Below are 16,800 nucleotides of genomic sequence, written 5' to 3'. Positions count from 1 at the left end.
TTAAAGATCCAAGTTTCTTTGGCTTAAGGAACTTAATAGCCAGAAATTTAAACTACAGCTGTACAACATAATTATAAATTACAAACTAAAACTCTGGTTTCAAAACTTGCTCTGACTGTAACAAGTTGGTGTGTGACACAAGGCCTTTATTTTATAGTTCCTCATTCATTCCTGAACCTGGACCCCCAAGTTCCACTGGAGGTTTTAACTACAGTAAAATGATTAGCACTATTGATCTACAGTAGTTGAGATCTACATTTAAGCTATACTCAATAAGGAACAATATTTTTAAGAGCAGAAATTGCGGTTAACTTTACGAAACAATAGGGTTAGAAAAGCTGTAGAATCTGTGTTTTCGATGCTTGGTTAAAGATTTAATTATTTAAACCACACTTAAGAGGAATTGGTCTGTAGTAGAGACACCACTATAAACAACATTAAGGGAAAAAGAAGAGCAAATTATATTCTGAATAGTCTCTTTTAATGTACAGAATTTGCTGATCTGAGCCACTAATTGTTATAGATGATCCAAAAATCCTGAAATGTCTAAGGCCAATACATTTCATGTCCTCATTTGCCCTGGTTGAGACTGGTGCTGTTAGTGTTACCTCATGCAGGTGAGTGTGGCTGCTGGTCTAATCCATGGAGTCAGTTGCCCCTGTTTCTGCAGCCACCAGGCCACAAAAGTGGAGGCCATGTGAGCTTGTGACCACTAGATACAGGAAATGTCACCGACCACATCCTTTTCAGAGCTGAGTCACGAGTTAGAGTGTCCTAAAAAAGAAGCATCGTTCTTTAGTTCAGGGGCTGCTGCCCTGGGATTACCCATCCAAGTCCACGGGGCTCTATAAAAGTGCTGCTATCATTTTGAAAGTGGGCTCTCTGTGGAGGGCTACTCCCCTGAATAGACTCTTGAACTATATCCGTAGGGCCTTGACTGGCTTCACCCTTCGGAATCATGGGTGAGAGACTAGCAAATAACTGGGGTTTCCTGTAAAAAAATACCTTTTAGTGACAATGAAAAATTTTTCCTTCGTTAGAAAAATAAGTTTTTACATTATAATGCAAAATCTAGATGAATTAAGGATTAGTTTTAAGTAAGTATATTGGTTATTTTATGCTTAAAAACTGGAAGAAATAGAGATCAATTTAAGTGTGTGAACATTAAATGCTCTAGTTCTGTTTTTAACACAGTCTGGGATTGATAACACTTCATGTGGAAATCTTATCCAAATGCTAAGAAAAATATCTTAAAACTTTACCCAGTATCTCAAAGGGCATTGTGATAAACTCCTAGGAAGAAATGTACAGTTGAATACTGACATTCAGTCGGATGTATCCAGACATTCTTATAATGTGAAGCTACTTGGGGAGATGTATGTCTTCCCTTCTCTTGGTAGCCACATGAAGAAACAGCTTTGAACCATTTAGATTTTAGGTGAAACACAAAGCAGATACTTAGCTCCCTCACTAGCCCCAAATCCCAACATTCAGATTTGTGCCACAACCAAATCACTACATTAAGGATCTTCAGGATCACTCTTAAAAAGAAATGCTAAAGTTAAATATGTTCCAACCATCTACTGCATTTCCAAAACACAGGAAACAAATCTTAACAGCTAATATAATAATGGCACCTCTGGTAAAACCAGAAGTGATCCCAGCATGACTGTTACCTCCATTTATTTTACGTTTTGAAAAATCCAACTAATTCATACATTTCTCTGCTTCCTGGACTCAAGAGCTTCTCAAGCCACAGACCTCTAAATCCAGGAAAGCCCGCTCAATCTGCACAAGCCTAACATACCTGAAGTGTGATGTAAATGATGTCAACCGAAGCTGGTGGATAAATGCCTCTGTGGGGGCATTTCTGGGATGGGCCATAGAGGTCCCTAGAACTTGGAAACTAAAATTTAGTGCATGTCTTAAGTTTCCTGGGAGAGAACCATAGCTTTCATCAGATATTCAAAGAAGTCTGTTTCCCGAGAAGGAACCACTGGCAGAGAGGAAGCAGTAGAAGGAAAACAATAGAATGTGAGAATAGTGGTTATTTCTGGTAGAAATTATTTTGGTTTTTATGGTGGAATTTTGAGCACATTTAATTTTTTTCTTCATACTAATCTGTATTTTAAAGATGGATGTGTTAACATGTTAACTAATAGCTCAATAAAACGTTTTGCTGCCATTAAAAGTGTTTCAAAAGAATTAAAAATGACATTGAAAAAGCTTATGACATAACAGAAAAAAAAACAGGACATAAGATTGTTTACAAAGTCTGTGACTTCAACAATGTAAGCAATGCATGGAGAAAAAAGCTCCCGGAAATAATAAATGTTTATAGTAAGGTTGCAGGATACAAGTTAATATACAAGTCAATTGCTTTCGTATATACCAGCAATGAACAATTGGAATCTGAAAATAAGATACAACAATACCACTTGCATTAGCACCCAAAAAATGAAAAAAAAAAGAAATACTTAGATATAAACCTAACTAAATGAGGAAAACTATAAAACTGATGTAAGAAAGATATAAATAAATGGAGACAGTTCATATTCATGGATAAGAAAAATCAATATTGTCAAGATGTCAATTTTCCCAAATTATTCTATAGATTTTATGCAATCTCAATCAAAATTCCAGCACTTTATTTTATGAATATTGACAAAGTGATTCTAAAGTTTATATGGAAATGTAAAAGACCCAGAATAGCCAACACAATACTAAAGAAGAACAAACTTAGAGGACTGATTATCTGACTTCAAGACTTATTACAAACGTACAGTAGTCAAGACAGTATGGTATTGGTGAAAGAACAGATTAATAAAGCAGAGTAGAGATTCCAGAAATAGACCCACACACATGTAATGAACTGATCTATGTTAAAAGGAACAACGGCAATTTATTGGACAAAGAGTCGCTTTGACAAGCGATGCTGTAACAACCTACATCCACACACAAAAACATGAGTCTAGACATAGATTTTCACCTATCACAAAACAACTCAAAATGGATCACAGGCTCAGTGCAAAACACCAAACCGTAAGACTTCTAGACAATAACATAAGAGATACCTAGGTGACCTTCATTTTGGCAAACAGCTTTTAGATATAAGATTGCTCATCACTGTTCAGGACAGAGAAGAATTAGCACAGAGAAGAATTAGCACAGAGAGATCCTAACCATTAAAAACACGAAGCACACAACTTATCAACAGGTGATGAGTCAGAAGAATCATATATGCAAGTGAAAAAAAACCTTAAGAACTGGCAAAAAATCTTAACAGATACCTCACTAAAAGAAGATATACAGATGGCAAATAAACATACGAAAAGACATCCAACATCACGTATCATCAGGAATTGCACATTAAAACTATGAGGAACCACTACACACCTATTAGAATGGATAAGTTTTTTTTTAATCGACAATATCAAATGTTGGTGAGGATTTAGAGCAACAGGTACTGGTAAGAATGTAAAATGCCGCAATTTTGGAAGACAGTTGGGCAGGTTCTTAGAAAGGTAAACGAAGTCTTACTGCAAGGTCCAGCTTATGCCTACACAAAAACTTGCACACAAATGTTTATAGCAGTTTTATTCATAATTGCCAAAAACTGGAAGCAACCAAGGTTCTTCAATAAGTCGATGGAAAAACGGTGGTACACTCAAACAATGGAATATTACTCAGCACTAGAAAGAAATAAGCTATCAAGCCACAGAAGACATGGAGGAAAATTAAATGCATATTGTAAATAAACAAATGGGACCTAATTAAACGTACAAACTTTTTTTTTTTTGGCAGGGGAGGTAATTAGGTTTATTTGTTTTATTTTTAGAGGAGTTACTGGGGATTGAACCCAGGACCTCATGCATGCTAAGCATGTGCTCTTCCGCTTGAGCTATACCCTCCCTGCTAAACGTACAAACTTTTGCACAGCAAAGGAAACCATAAATAAAATGAAAAGATAACTTAATGTAATGGGAGAAAATATTTGTAAACAATACCACTGACAAGGGCTTATTTTCCAGAATATACAAACAGCTCATACAACTCAATAACAACAACAAAAAATACCCCCAAACAATCCAATCAGAAAATGGACAGAAGACCTAAACAAACATTTCTCCAATGAAGACAGACAAATGGCCAATAAGCATATGAAAAAATGTTCAATATCACTAATTATCAGAGAAATGCAAATCAAAACTACAATGAGGTATCACCACTTCACAGCAGTCAGAATGGCCATCATTAAAAAGTCCACAAACAATAAATGCTGGAGAGGGTGTGGAGAAAGGGAACCCTCCTACACTGTTGGTGGGAATGTAGTTTGGTGCAGCCATTATGGAAAACAGTATGGAGATTCCTTTAAAAACTGAAAATAGACTTACCGTATGATCCAGCAATCCCACTCCTGGGCATATATCCAGAAGGAACTCTATAGTGAAAAGATACATGCACCCCAATGTTCATAGCAGCACTATATACAATAGCCAAGACATGGAAGTAACCCAAATGCCATTGACAGATGACTGGATAAAGACGTGGTAAATATATAGATATACACAAAAGAATACTACTCAGCCATAAAAAAGAATACAAATGTGTTCATTTAGCAATTATGGTGGTTCATTTATAAGAGAAATATTTTAAAAGTACTCAGTGGCAACAGTGAAAGCCCTCTCTCACCCCGATAGTAAATATATTAATAATAATAAAAAAGAATACCAATACCATTTACAACAACAGGGATGGACCTGGAGATTGTCATCCTAAGTGAAATAAGCCAGAAAGAGAAAGAAAAAATACTGTATGATATCACTTATATGGGGGTGGGGGGGAAGGACATGAATGAACTTATTTACAAAACAGAGACAGACTCACAGACACAGAAAACAAATTTATGGTTACCGGGGAGAAGGGGGTTGGGAGAGAGAAATTGAGGGTTTGGGATTTGTAGACACTACTATATATAAAATAGATAACAAGGTATAGCATAGGGAACTATATTCAATACCTTGTAATGGTCTATAATGAAAAAATGTGAAAAGGAATATATGTATGTGTGTGTGTGTGTGTGTATAAATGAATCACTATGCTGTTCACCAGAGATTAATACATTGTAAATTGACTATACTTCAATTTTTTTAATAGACTTTATTCTTTTAGAGCAGTTTCAGGTTCACGACAGAATTGAGCAGAAAATACAGAGTTCGCACATAGTCCTCCCCACCCACACATATATACTCCCCTACCCTCAATATCCCTCTTCAGTGTGGTATATTTGGTACGATCAATGAACCAACACGGGTACATTATTATCAACCAAAGTCCATAGTTTACATTAGGGTTCACTCTTGATATTGTACATTCTATGTGTTTTTACAAATGCATAATGACATGTAGCCACCACTATTGTATCATACAGAATAATTTCATTGCCCTAAAAATCCTTTGTGTTCCATCTTTTCATTCCTCGCTCCCTCCCTCCCTCTTCCCAAACCCCTGGAAACAATGATCTTTATATTTTTCTGTAGTTGTGCCTTTTCCAGTATGTCATTTGGTTGGAATTGTACAGTTTTTAAAAAATGCATATTGCGAGTGAAAGAAGCCAGTTTGAAAAGACTATGACTCCAACTATAAGATATTCTGAAAAAGGCAAAACTATAGAGACAGTAAAAAGATGAGTGGTTGCTAGGAGTTTGGAATAGGGCTAGGGAGAGTGGGGGAGGGTTGGCAGCGAGGACTAGTGGTGTACAGGTTTAGTGCAGTGAGATTATTATTTGATACTGTAATGGTGGATACAGGACATTAAGAGTTAGTCAAAACCTGTAGAAATGTACAACACAAATGATGAACTCTAATATAAACTAAGGACTTTAGTTCATAATAATGTATCAATTATCAGTTCATTAACTGCAACAAATGTACTACACTAACGAAAGACTGTTAATAGGAAAAACTGGTGGGGGGGCAGCATTATATAGGAACTCAGTACAACTACTGCCAAATTTTTCTGTAAATCTAAAACTGTTCTAAAATAAAGCCTATTAATTTTTTAAATGCATGGGGGAAAATCTCAACAGAGAATCCAAAATATTCATACTGATTATGAATCATTTCTCTCACTTCTTACATTTTAATGTATTTTCCAAATGTTTTCAATGGATCAGTTATTACTTATAGAATCAGACAAAAATTAAGCCCTGAATTCTAAAAACCTATACTGAAGGGCATGGATTTTTTAAAACCTGGTTAAGGCTTTCAGCCTTTTCATGAGCAAACAGGCCCAAATTTTCCCAATTTTCTTCACTCAAAGTGAAGCTACGGATATTCGTACCCATTAAAAAAAAAAACAAAAAAAAACTGTAGTTGATTTACGATGTTGTGTTAGTTTCAGCTGTATATCCTTACCCATTTTTGAAGTGTCCGCACATCCTAGCATTACCTGGAGAGGAGCCTTGCTCAGCTGGTCACGTGCTAGTTAAGGCTCATTCAGCCCCAGTGTGTGACGCTTGCTTTCCTCAGTTCCGACCACAGAGAAGCCCTAACCCAGGTGGCCCAAACTGCGCATGCGTGAAGTGCGTTCCCACGTCCCCAGGCAGAGCCACGGGAGCCACACACAGCGCCGGTGCTCCCGAAGGGGGACAGCAGCCCACCACGTTCCCCCGCGCACAGTCTCACCCCGCTCACCTGTTATCCACCTGACTGACCTCAAGTCTGAGCGGCCTCTCCTCTAGGAACCTGCCTCTCTTGGCTTTAAATGAAAGCATACCGTCAGGTGCAGCCGCTTGCCTCTGACTTAAAAAGAACCTTCTGGATAACAAAAAGCACGATTTGATCGCTGACCACTCCAAGCGAGAAGAAAATCACTGGGCTCAGTGTGGTCTGAAATTCTCTGTAATACCACTTTCCTATGCCCACGCCCCATGAGGGTAAGCAGTGGAGACTTTTAAACTGACATGTGCTAGATTGCCAGTTCTTAGCCAGGGTTTCCCATCAGAACCGCCAGGGGAACTTTACCCAAATGTACAAGCCTGGCCTCTAGCCTGGATCTATCACATCACAGGCTCTCGGGGTGCCCCTGTGGGCATGTGTATTTTGAGGTCTGGTGTTTGCTACTGGTTAGGAACCCTTGTAAGAGGTACCTGCAGGTGGCATGATCATAGGGTTTTGGGGGCTCATCCCACCTGCACTCCTCTTTTGGTCTGTAGGCAGGTTACCAGTGTGCTGAAGAGTCAAGCAGGTTTCCAGGAACTGACACCCATGTATTAGGTTCTCATCATCTGTACCTTTGCTGCCCTCATCCTTGACTCCTAAAGCCAGTCCAGGGGACAAGAAATGCAAATGTCTAACAATAACTAAACTCTCTTCAGCAGCCCAGCTTGTAGCAACCTCAGCCTGGGGGCCCCCTTGCAAAGGCTTGATGCAGATCCACCAGAGCTTTGTGCAGACCCCCTCAATGAGAGGGCTCCTCCACATCCAGAGGGACATGGAGGGAACACAGGGAAATGTGCATGTAGGAGAAGGGGACATACCGTGGTCCCAGAGGGCAGGTGGTGGTGCAGGAACTTTGAGGAAGCTACTGATGCCTCTTTTGAGCAGTTACCACAAGAAGACTATCTGCCTGAGACACAGCAACATCTAACGTTTTTGCAGGACTTGACCTGCAAATCTCAAAGTTATCTCAGTCATGTAGGTTTTACCAAGAACTACAGTGATTAAGCCACCACTGGGGACTGGAAGGAGCATGAAAAGGAGAAGCAGAAGAAGAGGAAAGACCTGGTTTCCCAGGGCAGAGTAGGGATGAACTGGGGGGAGCCCCAGCCACCAGCCTCGCAGTACCCGCATGAGCTGGGGTTTTCCAGGGATAGAGGCTGAGGGCAGCACCTCGGTTATAACTGGATCTACCTGCTGGGTTGCTAACTCCTATTTGAGCCATGTCTGCCTAGGTTATATAACCGGGCTGCACTCCTTGGGCCTCCTCCAGGGGCCTGGTGGACACTTGTTTTGGGGAGCTTACATAAGTTCTCACCAAGACAGAAGGCAAAATAGCTTCTTTGAAGATGGCCATGCTAGCATTATTTCAGTGATACTGGTCAAGTTTTAGATGGACACAAGACAGAATCACCTCCCACCAAAAAAAAAAAAAGAAAAAAAAAAGTAGCTCATGAATCCTAATAGAATGGCTGTAGAAACTCACTGTTGCAGAGTGACCTGGCAGAAGCCACCAGCTTCTCTGTACTCCTGTGTCCTGCAGCCACCTGAGAAAATGTGCTTCAGGAGAGACCCAGGGAGGAATGCCGTCATGCAAGGGCCACGTGATTGCACCATCTCCTGTCAGTGTAGGAAACATTCTCTTAGTTCTTATTGATCATCAAAGATTTTTGAGCCCCACCTATAAGCTAGACCCTGCTTGGGGGCCTGGGGACACAATGATGAACAAGGCAACACAGGAACTATGTCTCTCCGAGGACTAAGAATTTGGGCCCTTTCATCTCTGGCAGAGTATCTCCTCCTAGTGAGCTGTCGCTGAGAGATTTATGGCAGCTTCGCATCCCGTTTGCATCCAGCAGGGTGGACTTGCAGAAGCATATTTGGGCATGAAGGTATCTTGTGCAAAACCAGCCTCCACGCCTCCTTCCAGATGGGCTCAGTTAGGGGCACCCCCAGGGACTGGCAGCCACCTGCCCAGGAGTGGTGAGCGGATGCTCACCTCTAACATCCCCAAATTATAATACACGTAGTACACTCCTTTCCTGCCACAAACTATATGGAGATCCCTCCTGGGTTTTTTCCTTGCTCTCTTTCTCTGTGTTCTTAAAAAACAAATGTCATTGTAATACAGCATATTATGCAGCTTCTTTTAAAGCAGGAAGGGCTGCAGGTGCTCACCGCTGATTTCACATTTCTGAAAAACCCCAGTACCAAGCCTCTGCTACACAAAGGATGGGGGATGGGGTGGCAGAGCTGATGGCCTTGGAGGGAGGGGCTTTCCAGGGAGGGAGATAAATAGTCACATGAACCTCTGTCCAGGCACTTGGACGCCGGACAACACAGCCAAACTGGGAGTGGGGAGATTCCTGCTGAAACAGTCACGGCCAGCAGCTCCCAAAGGCTGCACACCAGCACCAAAGTCCCAGCTCTGCATTTGCTCCATTTTAAACTGGGCCTCAAGGAGACCCAGGTGACACAGACCCTGACCAGAGAGGTGGGGAAAAGTCTGCTCGCACCCCAGGTTTCCATCCCTGACTCGAGTGCTAGGGACTTCAGCTCTCCAACGAAGAGTCCCACTCAGTTTTCAGTCCACAGCTGGGAATTTTACAGCCTCAGTTTTCTCTTCTGTGAAATGACATAATCATAGGGTCCATCTCAAAGGGAGGCAGTGAGAATTAAATGACAACACATTTAAAGTGCAGGAAAGAACAGTGTTACTGTGGGGGGAGGGTGTAGCTCAGAAGTGCATGCCTACCCTGCACAAGGTCCTGGGTTCAATCCCGGGTACCTCCATTATAATAAATAAATAAACTTAATTACCTCCCTCACCAAAAAAAAAAAAAAAAGAACAGTATTACTGTCTCTCAACAGGAGCTGGTGTAGCTCTTCCAAAATGGTTCTTAAATGCTTTCAAGTTTCTAAAGCACCCTGACCTTCTAAAATATGACTTCATGAGAACATTTTCACCCAGGTAATGGGGTCAGCAAGGTGGGAGCCGCCTGCAGTTAAAGCTTCCCTCCAGCCAGAGCTGAGCAGGTGTGGCCTTTTGTAACCTGCACGAGGCTTGGGGTCCAGGCTGGGAGCCAAATTCCCACTACTTTCTGGGTGAAGAGGTTCCTTCCTGGGCCGGCCCTTGCTCATGACACACACACAGGCTGCAACTTTTCCTCATGGGGGTCCCTTGCCCTGGCCTAGCGCCTGCTCTTGCTGAAGGAGCACGCAACATGGCGTCAGAAAGCAAGTGGCTTCTGACCCTCCTGTGAACCAGAATGGTCTCTTGGAGCTCTGAGAACCTGCACTTGGGTCATGTCCTGTCCCACCCCCCTCCACTCCCCTCCCCAACCCTCCCAGAGCCCTGATGCCCTGGTTCAGCTGGGCCCCAGAACACAGCTGGGAGTTCCCTGGCCTGTGCTTGGAGCCTACCTTCCCAGTGGCTCCTCACCTGGAGTGTCCTGGGGACAGAGGTGGAGTCAATGGAGGGGGCCAGAGGGCAGGTGCCACACCCTACCTGGGGAGTGTGTAAGTCTAGGCCAGCTGGGAGGGAGGGGCGGACATGGAGGAGCCCAGGGGGGCAGAAGAAAGGGGGAGGAGAGAGGGAACTTCCCCTGTGCTGCCGAGTTCCTCTATGCTCTGAGCTGAGCCAGGGGGCCCTGAAGTGAGTCCAACCCAACAGAATATGCAGGGCTCTCCCACCTTCTCTTCATATCCTTGTTGGAAAACTGTAGCCTCATGAAGGCTCCTTGTGCGGGAGGAATTTTGCAACATCCCAGTGGCTTTTGTCACCTATAGAAAACTACCCCAGTCGGCTAACAAACCGGCTTGCTTATCAGGTGATTGGAGCCAGGAAGACTGCAGGCCTTGGGGTGGGGAAATCCTATCTTGCATGGCTTCCTTCCTTCCTCCTTCTGACTGGGCCCCACAGGGCGGGGAGGCCTTCCTGAGCCTCGTACCGGGCTGCTGGGCTCACAGCCAAACATCCAGAAGACACCCCTCCTGCCACCTGGACCCTTCTCATCTTCCCAGGGCACAGGGAACATGAGGCTTCTGCTCTGGAAAAGAAGCGGAAAACACCTGCATTTCCAGAGCCTCGAAACAGCCTGCTCTAGCCTGGCTTCCTGGGAGGCGCTGAGGAAGAACATCGGTCAGGAGCAGGTCAGTCCTGCTCTGCGCTGCCTCAGGCGTGTCCTCCTGCTGGCAGGGCTCTTACCAACCGAGGACAGAGCGAGAGACTCTACTGAACATGCTGGCACACAGCAGATGCCCGTGGACGTCCTTCCTCAAAGCCTGGGGCCCAGCAAAGTACTACATTCATCCGTACTCATCCCACCTGAGACTGTCTGCACCTGAGCCTTAGTAGGGACTTAAATTTAGAAACTTGATATGCTTGTGGGAAGCTGCTTGATTTGTTTAAACCAACAGGGCCCATTTCTTCAGATTCCCAGCCTATTTCAGAGGGTGATTGGACCCCCTTTCTAGGCAGAAGGCAGGTCTCTCTTCTCTCATTTCCTAATGGCCTCCCCATCCCCACCTCGTACACACACCCACTAAACCCACAGTCAGGCCAGTTCCCCAGACACAAGAATAAAGAGAAAAGTCAAAGACCGGATCTCCACTCATCTCCCCTTGAAGTTGTTCAGCTGCTGTCACCCTGCCAAATGCAGAGGCCAGGCCCCTACTGCTGTGCAGTCAGGGCCCGCGTGGAGCAAGGTGCCCTGAGCCCCCACTGCGGGGCAGCCCTGCTGCAGGAGCGCTGCGCTGTGGGAATTTTCCATCTTGCTCTGCAGCCTGGTTGGCTCCTCCTTAGATCATTATCCTGCCACTGACAGGGGCCTGGGTTGGGCAAGCTTTCCAAGGTCAGCAGCTCCACCTAGACCTGCTCTGGCCAGGTTTCCCTGTCGGCAGCTCAGAAGGGAGAGGAGGGGTTCAGGGCCCCAGGCACCCCTTAGCCCCACCTCAGGCCAAGGCCTTGTCTCCTCCCGCTGCCTGCAGCCTCTGCCTCTGCCCAGGCCTGTTTCCTCTGGTTTTCCCACTGGGCGGCTCCCAGCGCTTCCAAAAACCCCCTCCAGGAAATGTGCTTGTTGCCACAAAATAATGCAGATGTGCTCCCCGAGCTGCCCAGGCAACAGCGGTCTCTGCCCCCCCAGAGACCTGGAGAGGGAGGGTAGGCAGGTCTGCGCCCCCCAGTGCCCCGCCTCCAGCCACCCTGACGGGGGCAAGAAGAAGCCGTAAAGCATTATGCTGTACACCAGAAGCTGACACAACACTGTAAACTGACTATTTCAATTTAAAAGAAAAAAGCAAAAAGAACAAGTCGCAGCCACAGGAGAGCCTTGGGACAAGGCAAAGCCCTGGCGTGTTATATCTAAGGTAACTGAGCTCTGCCCAGAGAAAGGCCACACAGGACCCTTGGTCGCTCCCAGGTCCTTTTTGTCTGTTTAATATATAAAAATAGTCGGTATAAAGTTTGTGTTCATGTTTAGCATTTGTTTCTGTCTGTTTATCTAATGGAAACTCATCGCCCTGTCTGGATCAGAAGGTGAGGACGCCCCCAAGCCCCACAGTGCTGGGGAGTGACGAATGCAGGGACACAAAGGACAGCAGCAAATCCTGGCTGTGTGGCGGGCATTTGGGGGCCGGGCCCCGGCATGTGCTCCTTGGTCATAGCGGCCTGAGGCCCTGGGGCAAGGAGCTGGTGACCACAGAAAGGTGCACCGCGGCGCCTGGCTGGCTGCACCCCCAGTGGCGCAGGGCAGGAGGTCAGGGTGAGGCCCTGCAGGTGGGGGAGCTGTGTGAACAGTGACCTAGGCAGGATGGACTGACTGCCGCCCAGCACCTCTCAGGCCCCTGACCCCTGCAGCTCTCCCCACCCCTCTCCTCCCTACCAGGTGGTCCCTGGGCCAAGCGTCTGAAGAGAATGTTACCCGACCCCAGCTTTCCTCCTGTCTTGCTGCTGCTGCTGCCTCCATGGTGATGGGGCCGTGATTGCTCAGGAAAGGAATAGAGTCCCAGGCTAGGGGCTCTTGCTCCTAACAAAGGAGAGGTGGCAGGACCATTCACTGACCACCTACTTAGTACCAGGCCCTCAGAGCAATGCTTCAGATAAACCCTCCCGCAGTTGACTCTCTCAATAGCAATCCCATGAGGTAGATGTTTTCATGCCTCTTTGACAGATGGGATTCTGAGGCTCAGAGAGATTAATGAGTTGCCCAGGGTCACACAGGTGGTAGGTGGTGATTCAAAGCCAGATCTGTTTGGAGTTCAGTGCCCAAGGCGTCTCTCGGTTACAGGGCTGCGGTCAACCAGAACACGCAGCCCTTGCCTTGTGAAATCTGGAAAGTCCATCCACATTCCCACCCAGCTCCAAACTCCACGTCCCACAGCATCTCTGCACCTGCAAACGGGGGCCCAGAGACTCCCTTGAGGCCCCTAGAAGAGACCAGCATTTAAACCCTCAGCTTTCTGGATTGGCCGAGGACTGAGCCTCCAAATTAGGATATAGACCGAATGAGGGATAAGGCCTAATGAGAAGCCAAAGTAACTTTGCCTTACGATTCGAGGAAGAACTGGACTCAGGTGGGATGGATTATCCAGCTACACATGTTCCTGAGGCCAACTGTGTGGCTCTCACCAGCCAGAAACCAGGCCGCGGTCCAGGTAGGGCTCTGGGGCCAGCCTCTAGGCCTGTGCCCCTTCAGGCACTGCGGCCCCAGCAGCTCTTATAGGATGAAAGGCTTCAGGCCAGAGCTTGGATTGGGACTGGAAAGCAGAGGGAATTATCAGGGCAAAATCTCTGCCTCCCACAAAGGACACTGAACTGCTGTTGCAAGTCCTAACACAGGCCTCGTCTGTCCAGCCCCTCAGTGAGGGCCTTGTGGCAGCACGCAGAAGGGCACCCCCACCCCACTCCATCCAACAGTGCTCCCCAGCTGCAGGTCAGGATCTAAGAGCCAGCAGGCTACAGGGGAGGAAGAATCTGAATGAGGCCTGAAAGCTCGTGCCAGGAGCCCCATCTGCCCCCAGACAAACGCTGTGTGCCTCCACTCTGCCTGCCTCTGACCCTGGAAGGCTGGCTGGTTGAGGGCTGCATCCTTGACCTGCATGAAATTCCCCTTGGGGCCTCTCTGTCCCCTCTGACATTTCTTACCACCCTGGCTGCTCACCTCAGCGTGCCTGCGACATTTGTCGCCTCACAGCTCTGGGGGTGGGTAAAGACGTTACCTTGATGCCTCCAGGTTCCTAGCAGCTGGGAACTCTCTCTGTTGCCTGGTGGTTTCAAGCCTTTCTTCTGCAACGCTCATCTTTGTCCGCTAACATCTCCACCGACAACATCTCCACCAGCTGTGAGTGCTGAGAGGCACTTACGCGAAGGCAAAATACATTTCAGCCTTAGATTCCCAGGCAGGAGGCCACCACGATCCCTCATGTGTGCTTTGTCAGGGCTGTATCCCTGGTGGATAAAAAGGTCACTGAGCATATGGGGGAGGAGCTCTCGAGACTGGTGTAGGCTTTGTCTGTTTGTCGGAGCACAAATGGAGCCAGTGGGGATGCCAGGGAGAAGACCCCCTTCTGAGATCTTGTGGCTGAGGAGGTGGGGAACTGATATGGACCAAAGCAAGACTCCCGGGCTCTCTGGAGCTGCCATGCCCCACCTCCCTGGTGGCTCTGGGCCACGTAGGCCCAATTTCCAGGCTCTGGACCCCCTTCCTGCCTGCATCAGCATCGCCCGGGTGTTTGTTCACACTGCACATTCCTGGGCTCCAGTGTGTCGACGTTCTGACCTCGGAGGAGAGGAGGAAGGACCTTCCTGCTAACAGGCCCCTGTGCCCCAGGGGACTTCTGTACCCTCAATCCAGGAACCATTGTCCTGGGCAGCCAGGCCAGACCCAGACCACGGGCAGATCTATACAGAGTGCCTGTTTCCTCTTCCCCAGCGGCTCCTCCACTCCACCCCAGGGTTTCTATGTTAATGGCTAGACATTCAGGAAGAGCAGTGGATCTTAGTGCTGTCCCAGGAGGCCCGAGAAGCAGCCCATCCTCGTCCTCACAGGGGCCCCTGTTCAGAGTTCCCCTCCCTCATCACCGGCCTGGACCTTGCCCCATGGGCCTCTGGCCAGATTGACAGCATGGGAAAACTCCGTGGGAGCCGCAGAGGCAGGAGGGAGGTGCCACCGAGGGCTGGGAGTGCGTCCTCCTCTGGGGTGCTGTCTGCTGCCCAGGTAGAGGCCTCGGCCTTCTCTCCTCTGGGGCCTGCTAAGCCCCACCTGGCTGCACCCACCTCCTCCTGCCCCCTGCTCTGCACTTTGTGCCAGAGACGCCGCCCCCTGGCCGGCCTGCAAACTGGGGTCCATTTTTCAAAGCAAACCTTAGCCCCTCGCCTTTTCTATGACTCCTTCTTACCACCCTGACAGAGCTCTGATGTCTCCTTCCTGTGGTGAGGTGGCACGTCCCTCATGGCCCTCACGCCCTGGGCCCTCCCGTCAGCACGCCAGGCTCCCCCGCGGGCCCCTCTGTGAGCGGCCGCAGCTGGGAGTGGGTGTTCTTAATTGGGCTCTGTGGTCTGGAGGGAGTTCAAGGCTTGTTTTCCCTCCGACAAGGATTCGGGTGGCTTTTCTCTTATCTCACCTCAGTGGGGAAGCAAGACCAGCTCAGTCACACCTGCAACACCTCAAGGAGGTCCATGACTCTGCCCTGGCTCTTTCCTCCCCAGTGCTTATGGCCATTTGCAATTATCTTGTTTGTTTGTTTCCTGGGTTTTTGGTCCGTTTTGCCCCCCACTAGAAGGTGAGTGACGACAGAGTGTATTTGCTTCCCTACTGAGTCTTCAGACATGGTGCTGAGTGAGACCCAAAAGGCGTTCACTAAACGTGTGCTGACGGAGTGACGTTAAATCATCGGTCCTGCCCCGCTGGGCCTATCTGATGGGTGATTTAACTGCACAGTCCATATTTTCAGGTCAAATACAGATACACACTATTCCTGGCCTCAGCTTCCACACACTTGGGCCTCATTCTGATTCTCCATGACTCAAGCCAGTCAGGATGATATGTGATTGGTTTGGAGGTGACCCTGACACAGTGGCAGAAGTTAGGACACAGGCAGGGGAAGATAGGGAAATAAACAGCCTGGAGAGGAGGAAAGAGGTCTGCGCTCTCCTTAGGCTGCTCTGCTGGCCTCCTGCTTGGTGGCTGCGCACCTCCCAGACTGAGGGCTCATCCCAGGAACTTGAAGCGCAGTCCTGAAAGTGTCACCCCGGCCTTGGGGGAAGGGATCCCCAGGCCAGCAGCTGCCTCAATGCCTACGGTTTATCTCTGCTGAGTGACCGCCTCTGACCCTGGCCTGTGGGCACCAGGCACCGGCCTGCATAGGGCTTTGTGTGATTTGGGAAAAGATGACCCATCATCCAGATGGTCAGAGCCCAACACGAGCTGGGTGAGCCCCCCACTCACGCCTCAGCCCACACCTGCATGGCTGTACACAGCAGCCCTGACCCCAGGAAAGTCCCCAAGATTTGTAGGAAAAGGAAAGGCAGATGCATTCTCTACCAGGCCCCTTCTCCGGGCCTTCCCCAAGCTTTCCATCCCATTTGGCTCCACCACATCCCTTCTGGGCGGATCTCGGGCCACTCACTCCCTCAGCAGGACCCTGGGCCCTGGACCCTGGAGGCGGCTGGACCTGCCCCATGGCCAAGGATACTAAGTGAGGTTCCTAGTTGGAGCCAGCGATGGGTTGGACTGCCCCACCTGGCCCCCCTTCCAGGCCTGGCTTGGGCTCCTGCCCACACCTCCCCACCCTCTGTCCCCACACCTCCCCGCAGTGTTTACCACACAGCCACACAGGAGGAGGCCAGGCAGGCCAGGGAGCTGGGAAACTCCCGGCCACCTCCAAGCCACTGGCTCCAGCTGAGTCTAATTAGCCCCGCCGCTCCCACAGAGGCGACACTGTATTCTTGCCAAGGCCCTGCCTTCTACAGCTTGTTGGCAGCAACTCAGGGCAGGCAAGCCTCCCAGCCTCCCAGCCTCCCTTCACTGGGGGAAAAGTAAGAGCTGAGGACAGAAGGAGAAGAGGGGAAACAGAGCCAAG

The 16,800-nt window shown here is 47.9% G+C and overlaps 1 long non-coding RNA gene across 1 annotated transcript; it reads right to left on the bottom strand.

Moving 5' to 3' along the window:
- Window positions 1-34: 34 nt before the first annotated feature.
- On the bottom strand, window positions 35-14,749 carry LOC141577918 (uncharacterized). The gene is made up of 3 exons (XR_012507553.1): window positions 13,939-14,749; window positions 8,207-8,340; window positions 35-774 (listed from the first exon to the last, which is right to left on the bottom strand). It is a non-coding gene; the product is annotated as an uncharacterized LOC141577918 (long non-coding RNA).
- Between the last annotated feature and the right edge of the window lie 2,051 nt (window positions 14,750-16,800).

This window comes from Camelus bactrianus, chromosome 6 (assembly GCF_048773025.1).
Source record: "Camelus bactrianus isolate YW-2024 breed Bactrian camel chromosome 6, ASM4877302v1, whole genome shotgun sequence".
In the NCBI taxonomy this organism is placed as follows: domain Eukaryota; kingdom Metazoa; phylum Chordata; class Mammalia; order Artiodactyla; family Camelidae; genus Camelus; species Camelus bactrianus.
Note: the sequence above shows the minus strand (reverse complement) of the source record. Positions and strands in the feature narration are given on the sequence as shown.